The sequence below is a fragment of the Acomys minous genome (assembly GCF_964271855.1).
Source record: "Acomys minous genome assembly, chromosome: 11".
In the NCBI taxonomy this organism is placed as follows: Eukaryota; Metazoa; Chordata; class Mammalia; order Rodentia; family Muridae; genus Acomys; species Acomys minous.
This window is the reverse complement of record NC_140492.1, coordinates 101,454,133-101,468,624: the sequence shown is the minus strand read 5'-3', so window position 1 is coordinate 101,468,624 and position 14,492 is coordinate 101,454,133. Positions and strand designations below refer to the sequence as shown.

The 14,492-nt window shown below is 43.6% G+C and overlaps 1 pseudogene across 1 annotated transcript; it reads right to left on the bottom strand.

Annotated features, from left to right (window-relative positions):
* Positions 1-8,332: 8,332 nt before the first annotated feature.
* LOC311608841 (nucleophosmin-like) lies at positions 8,333-11,932 on the bottom strand (annotated as a pseudogene). Its single transcript has 2 exons — positions 11,921-11,932; positions 8,333-9,165 (listed from the first exon to the last, which is right to left on the bottom strand). The product of its transcript is annotated as a nucleophosmin-like (transcript).
* Positions 11,933-14,492: the final 2,560 nt, after the last annotated feature.

The window sequence follows — 14,492 nt, the reverse complement described above, 5'->3', positions numbered from 1 at the left end:
GCTATGTAAAAGATAGAGCTGGGCCTGCAAGGCCTGTCAGGCAGGAAGTGCAGAAGCCGGGTCGCGAGCTTTCCACGCGAGCTCAGAGTCTCGCGAGGCTTTGGGCCTAACGCTGGGCTCCTGGACAGGGCAGGGGCCAGCACAGGGTCAAATATTGAGATGCTTCCCTGGTCACTGGCTCGGTGGGCACCCCTGGGAACCACAGGCGTGTGAGGTGAGGGCCGTGGGCAGGAGGAGGTCGCAGTTAAAAAGCGTTGGTCTTGAAAGCCGGGAGCTCGACCCCACAGCGGAGCCCAAGGGCGCGTCTGGTTCGATTCGCGCGTGGGCGCAGCTCCCTATGGGGATTGTGGGTAAGGCGCCCTTGGGCCTCGGTTTCTCCATCCTAAGTTTGGCTTCCCGGACAGCCCTCGAGGGGGCAAAGGAGGGATCCGAAGTGGTGGAGGGTCCCGCGTGACGCCTGGTTGCTCCTCCGGGCATCCCCTGCTCGTCAGTCCTGTTTTCTCTCAGAGTTCATGCTTGGGGCTAGCTAACCTCAGCCACGTGCTCCGGGATTGTCCCTCAAGGCGCTGAAGCAATTGCTGTCTGTGGGGGAAGATCGCCGGCATGTTTTAGGCTTGGAGGCAAGTCGATTTCACTGCCTTGCTTTGGAAAACTGACCCCTTTCTCCATGGGAGGGTTTCTCATTTGGTTGCCGGGGTGTAAGCCCTGAAAGCACCCTTATCCTAGATTACAGTTTTGCGCCTCAGGGCTAAATGTGAGCCTAAGAAGTACATGCAGTCATGACCCAACAACCAGAGCACCAAGGATCTCCTTAAAGGTGACGGCAGAAAGGAATGCTTTTCTGTGATAAAGAAAAGTATATTTTCCTATTACACAAGGGATTTTAACTAGAGGCCAGTCAATGAGTTTACAGGGTCTTTCAGGTGTACGTTTCATAAAGAAACGTGAAAGTATTAGGAGAAGGTAATTCAGTCGCTAATTTTGGCTTTCATATTAAAATGCAAGCTTTTGTTTTGAGACAGGGTCTGGATATGTAGCCCAGGCTGGTCTGGAGCTTCGCCTGCCTCTGCATCCTTAGCGTTTAGACTTGCACACCATGCCAGACAAAAAATGGGACATTTCTGTTCTTTTGGAATGTTTCCTAAAATTAAGGGCAACTTTCATGTTTATAAAGCATCAGGGGATGAAGACAATTTTTTTTAACATGTTTTATGTTCTCCCTTGTCTTATGCTAATGCTTAAGAATTTTTTTGATATCATAATATCAAGTTGCATTTAAGAGACCGGTACAAATCACCACTGATAGCTCCACCAGTGAGCATGGAAGGTTGTTTACAAGGATGCTAATTTTACAGCTTTTTTATGTTGCTATAAAGCATAACTTTATGATGTAGGAATGCAATAAAGGATGTTAAATGGAATCTTTAAAATTTGTATTTCTCAAAGGCCAGGGAAATAGGATCTTTCATTTTTAAAAAAATGGGCTAACTCAGAGCACTGATGAGAAGTTACAAATCAACTGATGTGATACAGGTTTTCAAAGATACTTATATTTTGTGTTATAGTGGTTATTTGTCAACATTAAAAAGAAAGTATACAGAGACTTTCACTTGACCTGACTCTGGAATAATATTTGCTTCTATGGCAGTAGGTTTTTTTTTATATTATTATTATTAAGAATCCTGAACATTTTAAAGTCATACATGCCATTAGAGTAGAGGAAGGCTAACCTGGCCAAAGTGTTGAGGTTGACAGCTTCACAAAGATAAAGGCTGAGACTGAGGTTCTCAGTTACAAGCATGAAAGATTTTTACCTTTTGAGGGAGGAAGAAAAACAAAACAAAACAAAACAAAACAAAACCCCAAACCCAATAGGATAGCATTTTATATTATTTTTACTCATTATTGAAAGTAACTCTGACTCCAGTTTGTTAATGTTATAACTAATTAAAGTTAGTAAGGAATAAATAGTGCCATAGAATATCAGCATGCACGTTAGGTGAGTACAGCGTGCTAGCTGTCCAGGCTCTGATGGATTGTGCTTTTTCTCTGAGTAGCCTATTTGACATCTGTTACTACATGCTAGCCAGAAAAGTCAGTCCATTATGACATAACTATATGATGGTTTTATTTTAATATATGTATTTATCTTTTTATCTTAATTTTCTTCTCAAACTTGGCACTTAAGTATCCTATGTAGCATACGAGTAATAATATAATAATGATGTTGCATTTACTTTTTGTTGTTGATGGAAAAAATATGATACAGGAATGCAACTGCCAAAGATGATGTTAGGTATTGAATATAAAATAGGATGTAAAACAATATGGGTAAATCAAGGAACTTATAAAAACAGGTATACAGGAGAGACATGAAATTCCAACTCTGGAACAGTATGTATTTGTCGCTCTCAATGACTTTGTCCCCTGAAAATGAAAATGTGTTTTTAATCTATATGGCAGACCTCGTATTTTAATTTTGGGAATAAAGAAAAAGCTGAGCTCACACAGATGTGTATCCTGCTAATGGCAGTGGTTAACCTGTCGGTTGAAAGAATGTAACCTTCCTTTTCTCCCTCTCAGACATAAAGATAATCTCATCTGAGGGCATTTATGTGAAGAAATAACAGCATGGCATGGTGAAGCTACTGGCTCATTAATCCTGGCATCTACTTCCAACAGGGTTCCTTGATTAGTTAGATTCATTCACAGGGTATTTCAGAGTTTTTGATTTGTCACCATTGGCTAGGTTCACTGAGTTCAGGCTAAATTGAGCCAGAAGCAATGTTTATTAGTAATTTTGTAGTACAGGCTACCCTAATAATTCAGCCCAAATATCTCATCTGAAAAATATCCATTCATTCTCGCATCTAATGTGGGTTGCAGCTGTGTTCATAGGGAATTGAAAGAACACAAGTGATTGGGCATGTATTTTCTAAATTATTAATACGATAGCTAATAGCTGTAAACCCATCTTCATATCCAATACAAAAATTATGCTTCATTTTAAAAGACGAAAGCGGCAGCAAAGTGGGGCACTACCGCCTGGCTCTGCTCTCACCAGCCAGAGCGTTCAGTAAGGAACCGTGGCCTGTTTAGCAGAGAGAAACAGAACAATGCCTTTCCCCCCTCTCAGAATAAGGCATGGGTTTATGAGATTTCCCATACAAAAATATCAAGAAAATTCAGGCATGAGCCACACAGAGGATCTCATTTCAGTTTTGATGATGTCACAGCCTTTAAGCAGGTACAGTTAGTTGCTTGTGTAGCTAAGCTGTGTCTCCCATTCCCATGATCCATCTTCCATGGAATCCAAGTTTCCGTCTTTAAGGCCATATTGGATACACATTACACCTGTTGCAGTTGCTCTTGCTGCCGCACTCTCACTCAGTTCTGTTCCGAAATAACTCATAAGTACGAGGACATACATAATTAACCTGCATGACATATGCAGTGTATGTGCTTTATATATTTCATTGAAATGTCATAGGGCTTTATATACTATTGTTCACAGTACTTACTGAGTCTATTTAAGGTAAACTCAAGGTCAGACTAAAAACTGTAGAAATCCTTAACACTGAAAAGGTTATATATGATTCCTAGGAAATTAAAATAAAAATACTAGGAAACTGCACAGCACACATACTAGAAATAAGCTATTTCTAGACCTTTGTAATCATAAAATTCTGAAGTCAGTGAAGCTGAATTGACCTGTAAAAAACAACTTTTCTTGTTTAATTAATTGGACAAAATTTGTGAGAGGGTCTTGGTGGACTCAAGATTGAAACCTTTTTGACTCTGGAATTACTACTTTTTGTTTTTTTGTTTTTAATGTCATAGAGTCTGTCTATTGGATATTTCAATACTTGTTTTAGAAATAGTGTTTTCAGAGGGTGTTTGTTTCCTTTTTTCCCTTCGGTCCTTTGCATTTGACTCCATGGCTGATTCAGAGCACATGGCCTCACTGAAGTCAGGACACACACATAAAGTATATTCCTGGTGGCGTGAATGAGGGCATTGAGAGTTGTGTGAGCCAAGTGTTTTGCCAAAGGTCACACAGCAAGTGGCAGAGATGGCTCAGCAATACTGTGCACGTGACATGGAGACGTCCCTCTTAGCAGATTTTCAGGGAAGGAAATTACCTAAATTTGGAGTTTAATAATTTAATAACTTAAATGAGGGGATTGATAGCTGCATAAAATACAAGTGTCAAGAGTCCAGAAGCACCTCATTCTGCTAGAGGCTAATCAGAATGTACCCCAAACCTCCCCTTCTCTGAGAAGGAAATGGGGGGATGGGGGAGGGGGCTGTGAGGGATGGAGGGAGAGGAGAGGAGGGAGGCGGTTGGGATCAGGCTGTAAAGTGATTAAATAAATAAGTAAATGGAAAAAAGAAAAAAATGTGCCCCATTTTAGAAGCCTCTTACCGTGCACAAAGTCTTTATCAGTGAACTTGTTGCTTTGTGACACGAGCTCTGAGCTGATACGACAAGAGGCTTTCCAGATGACCTCATACTTTAAGAAAGGTGCTGTTGCAGTTAGAGAAGGGAAGGCCTGACTGTGCACAGGAAGTGAGTGGCCTTTGTATTCCTCCGTGCCTCCCATGTGCTTTTTGTCAGGCCTTGAAGGATTTTAATAGCGGATGGTGGTGCCAGTTGTGGGTGTCTCTTGGAGTTGGTTTTGTAAGGCATGACGTAGTTATAACTCAGGATAAGCCATTTCTTCTTTTTCTCAATTAAACACATTGTCAATCATACATATAAAACCTTAGCATTGGAATGGATTTTTTAGGGGGGGCAGGGGTTTTGAGACAGGGTTTCTTTGTGTACCCTTGACTGTCCTGGACTCACTTTGTAGAGCAGGCTGGCCAGAAACTCACAGAGATCCACCTGCCTCTGCCTTCCAAGTGCTGGGATTAAAGGCGTGCACCACAACCACCCAGCTTAGAATGGATTTCTTTTTTGAGACAGGGGTTCTCAGTGTAGCTGTCCTGGCTGTCCTGGCTGTCCTAGAACTCACTCATCATGTAGACCAGGCTGGCCTCGAACTTACAGAGATCCTCCTGCTTCTGCCTCCCAAGTGCTGGAATTAAAGGGGTATGACACCACATCTGACCTGAATAGATAGCTCAAATCACCTGGTTTAGATACCATAGCTGTCCTTTAAAACTTCCTCAGCCCGTGGTCTCTCAGGCTGCTGCTGAGTTCGAGGTAGATGCCTAGTTTTGGCCCACTGCAGGGAAGTCCTCTCATTGCTGCTAGTCTGCTGCTTCATTCTTCAGGTATAGTCTGACTTTATTAAGAACTATCATATCGATTAATAATAAAATGAATGCTTTTTACACTTGTTGGTACTTTCATAAGTCAGCTTTACACTTTGTGGCTGTGGTAGACAGACTTCATGCCTAGGGCTCGGCACAGCCATTGGCTGTTTGTTGCTCTCAGCAAATTCTGAGGTGACAAAGAAACTCTTCAGATAGTCCTTCCTGTAGCTGAGTCGGTGATGAGAGCTGCTTGAATTTGGGGAAGTAAGGAGGCTGCTAAGGACTTGCAGTGGTTCTCTCTGGTGGTGAGACAAAGTTAGAAAGTTGTGAATTAGCCTTGATGTTTTGGCCCAGAAACTTCTGCAGTTAATGCAGTGAGAACAACTCCTATTTCATTCTCCTGATTTTTAAGAGCCTAGCATAGGTAACCCCAGAGTCAGCTCGAGACACCCCAAGACCAAGTCCTCATCACAAAGGAGATTTGTGTCAGAGGGACAGAGGTCTGGGATGTGAGACAAAGGGGGAGAAAGGGGAGAAGAGGAAGAGAACAAAGGAGGAGGGAGAATGGGCCAGGGAGAGGAGGGGTAAAGGATGTTTGTCCCAGGAGGACAAAGGACTGTCTTTGGATAAAGAGGAGACTGACACGGGCCACGGGTTTATAAAAGTAGAATGGGAAACCCCATGTTAGGATAAGGCATTTAATTTAATTTTGTTTGTTTTCACGTAAAAAAAAATATTTATTCACTTTAACTTCCTGGTGTTAGCCCCACCCCTCCTTACCTTCCAGTCCCACCCTCCCTCTCTCTCCTCCATGCCCTCTCCACTATTCCTCAGAAAAAGAGAGCCCCCCCCACCTACCCACCTACCCCCCCACCTACCCACCTACCCCCCCACCTACCCACCTACCCCCCCACCTACCCACCTACCCCCCCACCTACCCACCTACCCCCCCACCTACCCACCTACTCCCCCACCTACCCACCTACCCCCCCACCTACCCACCTACCCCCCCACCTACCCTCCTACCCCAGTTCATCAAGTTGCATCAGGCCTGAGAACATCCTCTTCCCCTGTGGCCTGGCAAGGCAGTCTCTCCAGGAGGAAGTGATCAAAAAGCTGGCAACAGAGTCCTTGCCAGAGAGAGGCCCACTCCTCTTAATAGAGGACCCACATGAAGCCTGAGCTACTTGTCAGCTGCATCTTTACAGGGGTCCTATGTTCAGTCCACGCAAGGTCTTTGGTTTGAGCCTCAGTCTTAGCAGGCCCCTCAAGGTCCTGGCTAGTTGGCTCTATTGGTCTTCTTGTAGAGGTCCTGTCACCTCCAGGTCATTTTCTCTTTTCCCCCACTTTTTCACAAGACCCCCTATGCTTCACCCAATTTTTGGCTGTGAGTTTCAGCATCTGTTTTGATCCACTGCTGGATGGAGCCTCTCAGGAGTACTCTGCTAGGCTCCTGTTTACAAGCATAGCAGAGTATCCTTAAGAGTGTCAGGGGTTGGTTCTCTCCATGGGGTGTGTCTGGGGTTGGGCCAGGCATTGGTTGGAGAGATGTTTAATTTTAATTGGGCATTATTAATCAGAGTAGTCAAAAGGGGCTTTTGATTGCTGGACTTCAATACTTTGATACCTGGACCTTGGTAGTCAGCCTCAGGGGGAGGAAGTGGCCAAATAAAGGAAAAGCCCTTGGTGGCTAGCTTTAGGAACGATACCTAATTTTTGTTTTGTTTTGTTTGTTTGTTTGCTTGCTTTTTTAAAAAAAGGCAAGGTAGAAGGAATGGGGGAGAAGGGCAAAGCCTGCCAGAGCCACATGCTAGAGTGAGCTATTGTCCCTTTAGCCACACGTGGGTATTCAGTGAGCAGAGTTCATTTCTAACCACAGTCTTATTTTCTTCATGACAGATATCCTCAGTTTTCTCATCTAACATTTTTTATGCTTACAAATCAATAACAATTTTGTGCTTATTAACAAGGCACAAAGGTAGGGTGCAAGAGAAATATATGACATCCAAATTCTAAAGGAGCAAAAATATAATTAAACCTAATTTTTTAGTGGCAATTTTTAATGGGTTGATCAATCATTAAGCGCTCTGATCCAAATCTTAAATGCAACAGGAACCCAAAGAAGCAGACCACCATCAGGGAGTGAATCCCTGGGCCAGGCGTCCTGAAGGAGGAAGTTTTACAGGACAGCGGGTGCCCATTAGAATGTCCTTGCCCGTCTTGCTCCACTGTTTCTGGGTCTCATGTTTAGATCTATAAAGTATATACAGATGTTTATGCATATCCACACATATAATCTATCTTCTTAAATATGGAAACTTTAACTAAATTTGGTCTCTAATGATCAGGGTCATTTTCTAGACTCCTTTAGTAGTGATTTATAGCCTAGCCTAATATAGTGCTTATGTGCATCCTTACCTACTGTTGGTATTAAAGTTCCCAGCATATTTAACTTGGTACTGATTTGCAGGTGTGTGTGTGTGTGTGTGTGTGTGTGTGTGAACTTGACACAAGCTAGTCATCTAGTGAGGGGGAACTTCAATTGAGAAAATGTCTTTATCAGATCACATTGTAGACAAGCGGGTGGGTCATTGTCTTGATTAATAATTGTTGAGGAAGGCCATAGCCCACTGTGGGTCGTACGACCCCCATGCAGGTGATCCTGGGTTGTATAAGAAAGCAGATGGAGAGGCAAATGAAGAGAACCATGAGGAGCAAGCCAATAGTATTCTTTCATGGTCTCTGCTTCATTTTTTTAAAAAAACTTTATTAAAGTATTGACTTTGTTTCACATGTATATTTTTGTCTCCCTAGCATTTCCATATCTGGCCGCCACTATTACTATCCTATCATAACATTCCGTACATACTTAAAATCAAGTTAAGGGTGGCGGTCCCTCCTAGAAAACTAAACAGGCATTTTAGACAACACATTCTTCTCAACTGAACCTGGACAGCATTTATCAAACACAGTAGGGAAAGTTCTCACTTTACATTATCAAAGGGACGGCCAGATATCAACTGTTAGAGGATGCATAAGACAGAGTATTTCAATCTGTTTAAACCATTCCTTAAAGAGACTTCTGCTGCCAGCGAGCTCGAGTAGCCTCCTGGCCAGTCATCCGGAAGCAATTCTTCATGGAATTAATGACCTTGGCTTCCACTTTGGGAAGAGAAACACCTATTTCTATACATGTTTGCATGTTTGACTTAATGTCTTCTACAGAACCAGTTTTTTTGTTTTGTTTTGTTTGGTGTTTTATGAGTTTTTTTTTCTGTTTTTTAAAGGACCTTTGACCCTTTGATCTTGGTGTTGGTGGTCTTTTCCATTTTGGTTTTTCCATTTTTGTGCATTTTTGCTGGCATATCTTGTGCAGATTTCTTCACTCAGCTTCTTCATCATCTTCATCAAGTTTCACTTTTTTTCTGTGGAACCTTCAGGGGCAGATCGCTTTCCAGACATGCTTAAGGGTTTTACATCCTCCTCTTCTTCATCTTCTGACTCTGCATCTTCTCTGCAGCTACTAGGTGTCCACTGATGTGCACAGGCCCTGAGCCACACTTCAACCTTAAGACCTCAGCTGGTGTAATTTCAAAGCTCCCAAGTGAAACTATTGGTTGCAGAGATGATTTTCAAAGTTGCCACTGTTACTGTAACTGGACCACCTTCTTAGTTCATTGCTTCTGCCACTAGGATGTGTAGTTCGTCTTTTGGCCTTGCCCTTAAACTGGCTCTTCTTAATGATGGCCGGTGCTCATTTTCATCATTCCCTACTTTAAAGTGATAATCTTTGTCAGCCTTTAGTTCCCAGCTGGAAGGGAAGTTCTGAGGCCTAAGAGGGCCCTTGGCCATGTCCATCCAGTCTTCTGTGAGGCAGAGGCGCGCAGTGTGAGAGAACACTGCCTACTGTTCCTCAGAACAGACACGCAGGGCAGGAGTCTGCTTCAGTTTTTAGTTCAGGTTCCTGCTTGAGCATCTGCCTTCGCTTCCCTCAATGACGAACTGTGATTAGGACATGGACCCCAAATAATCCCTTTCCTCTCCAGGTTGGTTTTGAGTCATAGTCTTTATCGCAGCAATAGAAAGCAAACTAGGCAGGATACATAGGCAGGGGCAGGGAGGGGACATGGCTATGAACTGCGTGATAACCAAGGTAAAAAGAATCACTCCTGACAGCAAGTAACACGCTTTCATTCTCACAGAAAGATCATCCATGGCTTGTGGTGAGCACAGTGCTCACTTCAGATAAGCTAGTCCTCCGTGGGAGGCTAATTACCCTTTCCAAAGGGCTGGGGACCATGCAGTATCGTCAAAAAGGTAATTTAGTAAATGGTGCCCTGGTATGTTGGAAGAGTTAATATGCCACTCTTGGAAACTCCAGTGACTAGATTGTTTCCCACAATAGAGGGAGGAACGCACACTTGCCAGGAAACCATCTATCTGAGAGTTCCCCGATGGAAGACTTAAGAGCGTCATTTTCATTTTAAGCCCAGCAGCTTCTCTGAGAACTGTTTATATGCTCTGAGACATCTCAGATTTGAAGTTACGGTGAGAATTTTCCCTTTAGGCAGAACTCCAAAGGATAACTTAGGTAGGGTTTACTCAGAACACAGGTTAAGAGATTATTGATTCTTGCCAGGCAGTGGTGATGCATGCCTTTAATCCCAGAACTTGGGAGGCAGAGGCAGGTGGATCCCTGTGAGTTCAAGGCCAGCCTGGTCTACAAATCGAGTCCAGGACAGCCAAGGCTACACAGAGAAACCCTGTCTCGAAAAACAAAACAACAAACAAACAAACAAACAAACAAAAGATTATTGATTCTTGTCTGAGTTCGGGTTACTGTTGCTGTGATAAAACAACACAAACAAAAGCAACTTGGAGAAAAGGATTTATTTGTTTTACGTATCCTAAAGCACAATCCACCAGGGAAGCCAAGGCAGAACTCAAACTGGTTGAGGACCGGGAGGCAGGAACTGATGCAGACAAAGGCCATGGAAAAGTGCTGCTGTTGTCTTGCTCAGCCTGCTTTCTTATAACACCCAGGACCCCAAGCCCAGGGGTAGTACTACCCACAATGGCCTGGGCATCCTACACCAACCACTAGTTCAGAGAATGGCCCAGTGTCCTGGTGTACTCCTTAAAGCCCAGAGCTTGGGAGACAGAGGCTGGTTCAAGGCCAGCCTAGTCTATATAATGAGTTCCAGGACAGACAGGGCTTGGAAGAGAGACTATGTCTTAAAAGAAAAAGGAAACGAAGATATCGCTAAGGCTATCCTACAGCTTGATCTTATGGAGGCAATTTCTCGATTGAGGTTCCATTTTTTTTCAGATGAATTTAGCTTGTGTTAAATTGACATCAGATAGCAAGAACACTTCTCAGTAAGGCAGGTTTTTCTTTTTCTTGTAGAGAAAGTTTGGTTTTGTTGCTGCTTTGAGATGTTGGAGACTCAGAAGAAATGCAGCATGCTTTGCCAAACAAACTGTAGTCCCTGATTAGCCAGTATTGACAGTGTGATGATCCTGGTGCCGACATTTCTCACAAGATAGTATTCTGTGTACTGGGTGTGGTTCCCTCCTTTCCTGGGGCCTCATCTTTAAAGAGAGCTTGTCTGCAGTACTAAAACCACAGCAGGTCCCCTAGGGATTGACTTCCTCAGGCTGACAGGTGACAGAGTGGAGTTACTTGTATCTCCCGGCTTTCCCACAGGCCCTCTCCCCAGCCCTTGTTAACAGAACACCCCCCTGCCCCACCCCTGCCCCACCCCCTCTTACCCATCCCTCTGTTCCTCGCTTTGAGCTCCAGGTCTGGCTTCTGCTTCTTCCTAGCTCTGAAGATAGCTCTGTGTGTCTGCTGCGGCAGCCATTTGGGGCCTGGAGGATATGGAGTGCATGTCCCAAGGGGGAAACGGGGATGCTAAGGGAAGGAGGAAGAAAGTCCTAAGGGAGTGCTGGAAACAGATTCTGGGTTCCGCGCAGTTACGGGATTGGCTGACACTTAGCAAGGTTGGGTTGGCACTTGGAATTGGTCAAACCTGACCTCGAAATGCTTACCATCTGGGGACCTTATGTACTTTCCTGCTGTCTTCTGGTTGGCTCAGGCCTAGGGTGGTTCTTTTCCTGGAACAGTTAGCGGGGTGACCTTGAGGACAGGCCTAAGATGAAGTGGTGAAATGGCTGGGGCTCTACGGTAACAGATGAAAGTCTATCCTGGAACATAAAGAAGCAATGAGTTTGGGGGTGGGGGGATCAGATCCAGGGCTCATCTCAGTTTGTGGGTGTTGGCCACTTACTTTTCAGCCTCAATGCATGGTAAGAAATAATCTGTTGAATAAATGACACCGGGGTGGTATGAAAGGACTGTAATATTGACTGACACTAGGTATCAGAAAAAAGAGCGATCAAACAACTTGCCAAGTAAAAGTAAAAACAAAAAATGTGTGTGTGTGTCTGTGTGTGCATGAGTGTTTGCACATGCATGTGGATTTCAGTTGTCTTTGTCACTTTATCACCTTATTTTTTGAGACAGGGTATTTGAACCTGGAACTAGCTTGGCCAGCAAGCTCCAGAGATCCACCTGCCTCTGTCTCCCAGTGCCAGAATCACAGGCATGGCATTGCTTTCCATGTAGATGCAGGAGATCGTGTGGCAGGCACTTTACCGACTGAGCCATGTCCCCAGGCCTGTAAAAATCACACCAAATATGGGCTGCTTATCTCATTACCATGAGGCATTGAGGCAAGTTTATGTAAGGTGAAATATTTTCACGTGAGGTTCGACTTCTACTTTGTAAATTCTGCTAGATGTTAGATAGATGTGCCACACAGGAAGATGACTGCTAATCTACTCCTCTGGTTAGTCACATAGACGTTAGAACAAGTGGTCACTAAGGGAAATGTGGAGAGAAGGGGCAGGACACACCACATTTGTGGAGTTGCACTTCTAAAACATCTAAAACATTTATCTCATGTAAGAGAGAGAGAGAGAGATGGGGGTGGTGGGGGGAGAAGAAGGGGGGAACTGCATGTGTGCAGGCCAGAGGAGGGTATTGGATCCTATGGAATGGGACTTACATTGTAACCCTGATGATATGGGTACTGGGACCCAAACCCAGATCCTCTGTAAGAGCAGCAAAGCCCTCTTGGCTTCTGAGCTGGTTTTTGATTTTTGTTTTGTTTTGTTTTTAGCCCCTCGAACATTCCCATATCAGCTTGGAGCTACCCCCTTTCCTGATTTATCTCCATGTCATGACAAGTTTTGCATGCTTCATTAGTTAAACAGTTCCCCTTTAGTTAACAACGACTTTTCTGTTTAAAAAGTATAGAGAGTATTTATTTATTATGGAGCCAAATATGAATAACTGTGGCCTGGGAATACAGATTTAGGTTAAATTCCATGTTCCAATGTGGCAATAGTTGCATGAAGTTTTTTTTTTTTTTTTTTTAGATTTATTTATTATGTTTATAATGTTCTGCCGCATATACACCTGCACACCAGAAGAGGGCACCAGATCACATTATAGATGGTAGTGAGTCACCATATGGGTGCTCGGAATTGAACTCAGCACCTCTGGAAGAGCAGACAGTGCTCTTAACCTCTGAGCCATCTCTCCAGCCCCAGCATGAAGTTTTTACGGTAAGAGAACAAAGGATCACAAACAGATACACTTTGTAAATGCATTGGTGGGAACATCAGGTTGGTGGGTTACAGCAAAGTGGGGGGGGGGGGTTCTGAACCAGGCCACAGGTCTGTCACATGGTAGTCTTGGCTTTGGGTTGATGGAAGGTAGGCGTCTGTTTGTATATTCCAAAGGATTTACCTAATAGACATGAAGCTGTTAGGTCAATACGAGGTGGGCAATAATGACAGTTAAGGAAATGAAAGATAGCCCAAGTTAACGTGGCCCTGGACTTGAATGAAACATGCAGTTTCTCTACATCATTGAAGTTCTGATTAATCAATCGCCCTTAGAAGTTGCCGCGTCTCTTTGGGAACTTCCATTTATAGTCTCTCTGTTGGCAAAGCATCACATTTTGTGCATGCAAGAACCAAATACTATTTCTTAAAGTATTATTTAATGTCCTGCATCAGTAGGAAGACTCATTGCTGGGATCTGATGTAAATGAAGCTGAGCAGGAGGAGGAAAGCCGTCTTTGGGAGAGAGCATTACTGCTAAAGCCATTAGGGAAGAAATCTTTGGGCTGTATTATCAGAGTCTACTAGCCTGAATCATGATCTGGGTTTGATTTAAAAAAAAAAAAAAATCTCTGTATTTGACACGACTCATGACATAATGGGGTAAAATAATGAAAAACATAAACTAGCTTTATGAAGTGAAAGTGATGATGGAAACAGTTCCAAAATTTACATTAAGATTGTTGCTACATTTTATTCATTTTGTCTGTGAAATATGTGTGGGTTCACATGGCCATAGTGCATGTGTGGAAACCAGAGGAGAACTTGTTTTGTTCTTCCGTCATGTGGGCCCTAGACGTTGAGCTGAGGTCATCAGGCTTGACAGCAAACACCTTTAGCCACTAGACTACATCACCAGTCCCAAAGTTTACATAAAAATCCAGTCTGTCAGCTGGGCGGTGGTGGCACACACCTTTAATACAATCACTTGAGAGGCAGAGGCAGGTGGATCACTGTGAGTTTGAGGCCAGCCTGGTCTACAGAGCGAGTTCCAGGTCAGCCAGGGCTATACAGTAAAGCCCTTGAAAAAACAAAAACAAACAAACAAACAGCTTAAAAATACTAGTCTGACTCTATTTCTCCTGTATATAGTTCTTCTTAATTAATTATTTTGGTTTTTCGAGACAGGGTTTCTCTGTGTAGCCTTGACTGCTGTCCTGGACTCACTTTGTAGACCAGGCTGGTCTCAAACTCACGGTGATCCACCTGCCTCTGCCTTCCAAGCCGCTGGGATTAAAGGCGTGCGCCACCATGCCTGGCTCTTCTTCTTCTTAATTATTATTGTTTTGTTTTTTTGATCCAGAGCCTCTCTGTGTAGCCTTGGCTGTCCTGCAGCTTGCTGTGTCAACAAGGCTGGCCTCCAGCTCACAGAGATCCATCTGCTTCTGTTTCCTGAGTGCTGGAATCAAAGTCTTGCGCCACCACGTCTGGCTGTATTCTGTTTTTTTTTTTTTTTTTACATTTGGAGCATTTAAAAGAATCTGTTGTCTTTTAATTTAGCTGGGTTTGTCAGTTTGGTTCTATATCTATAGCTGTAT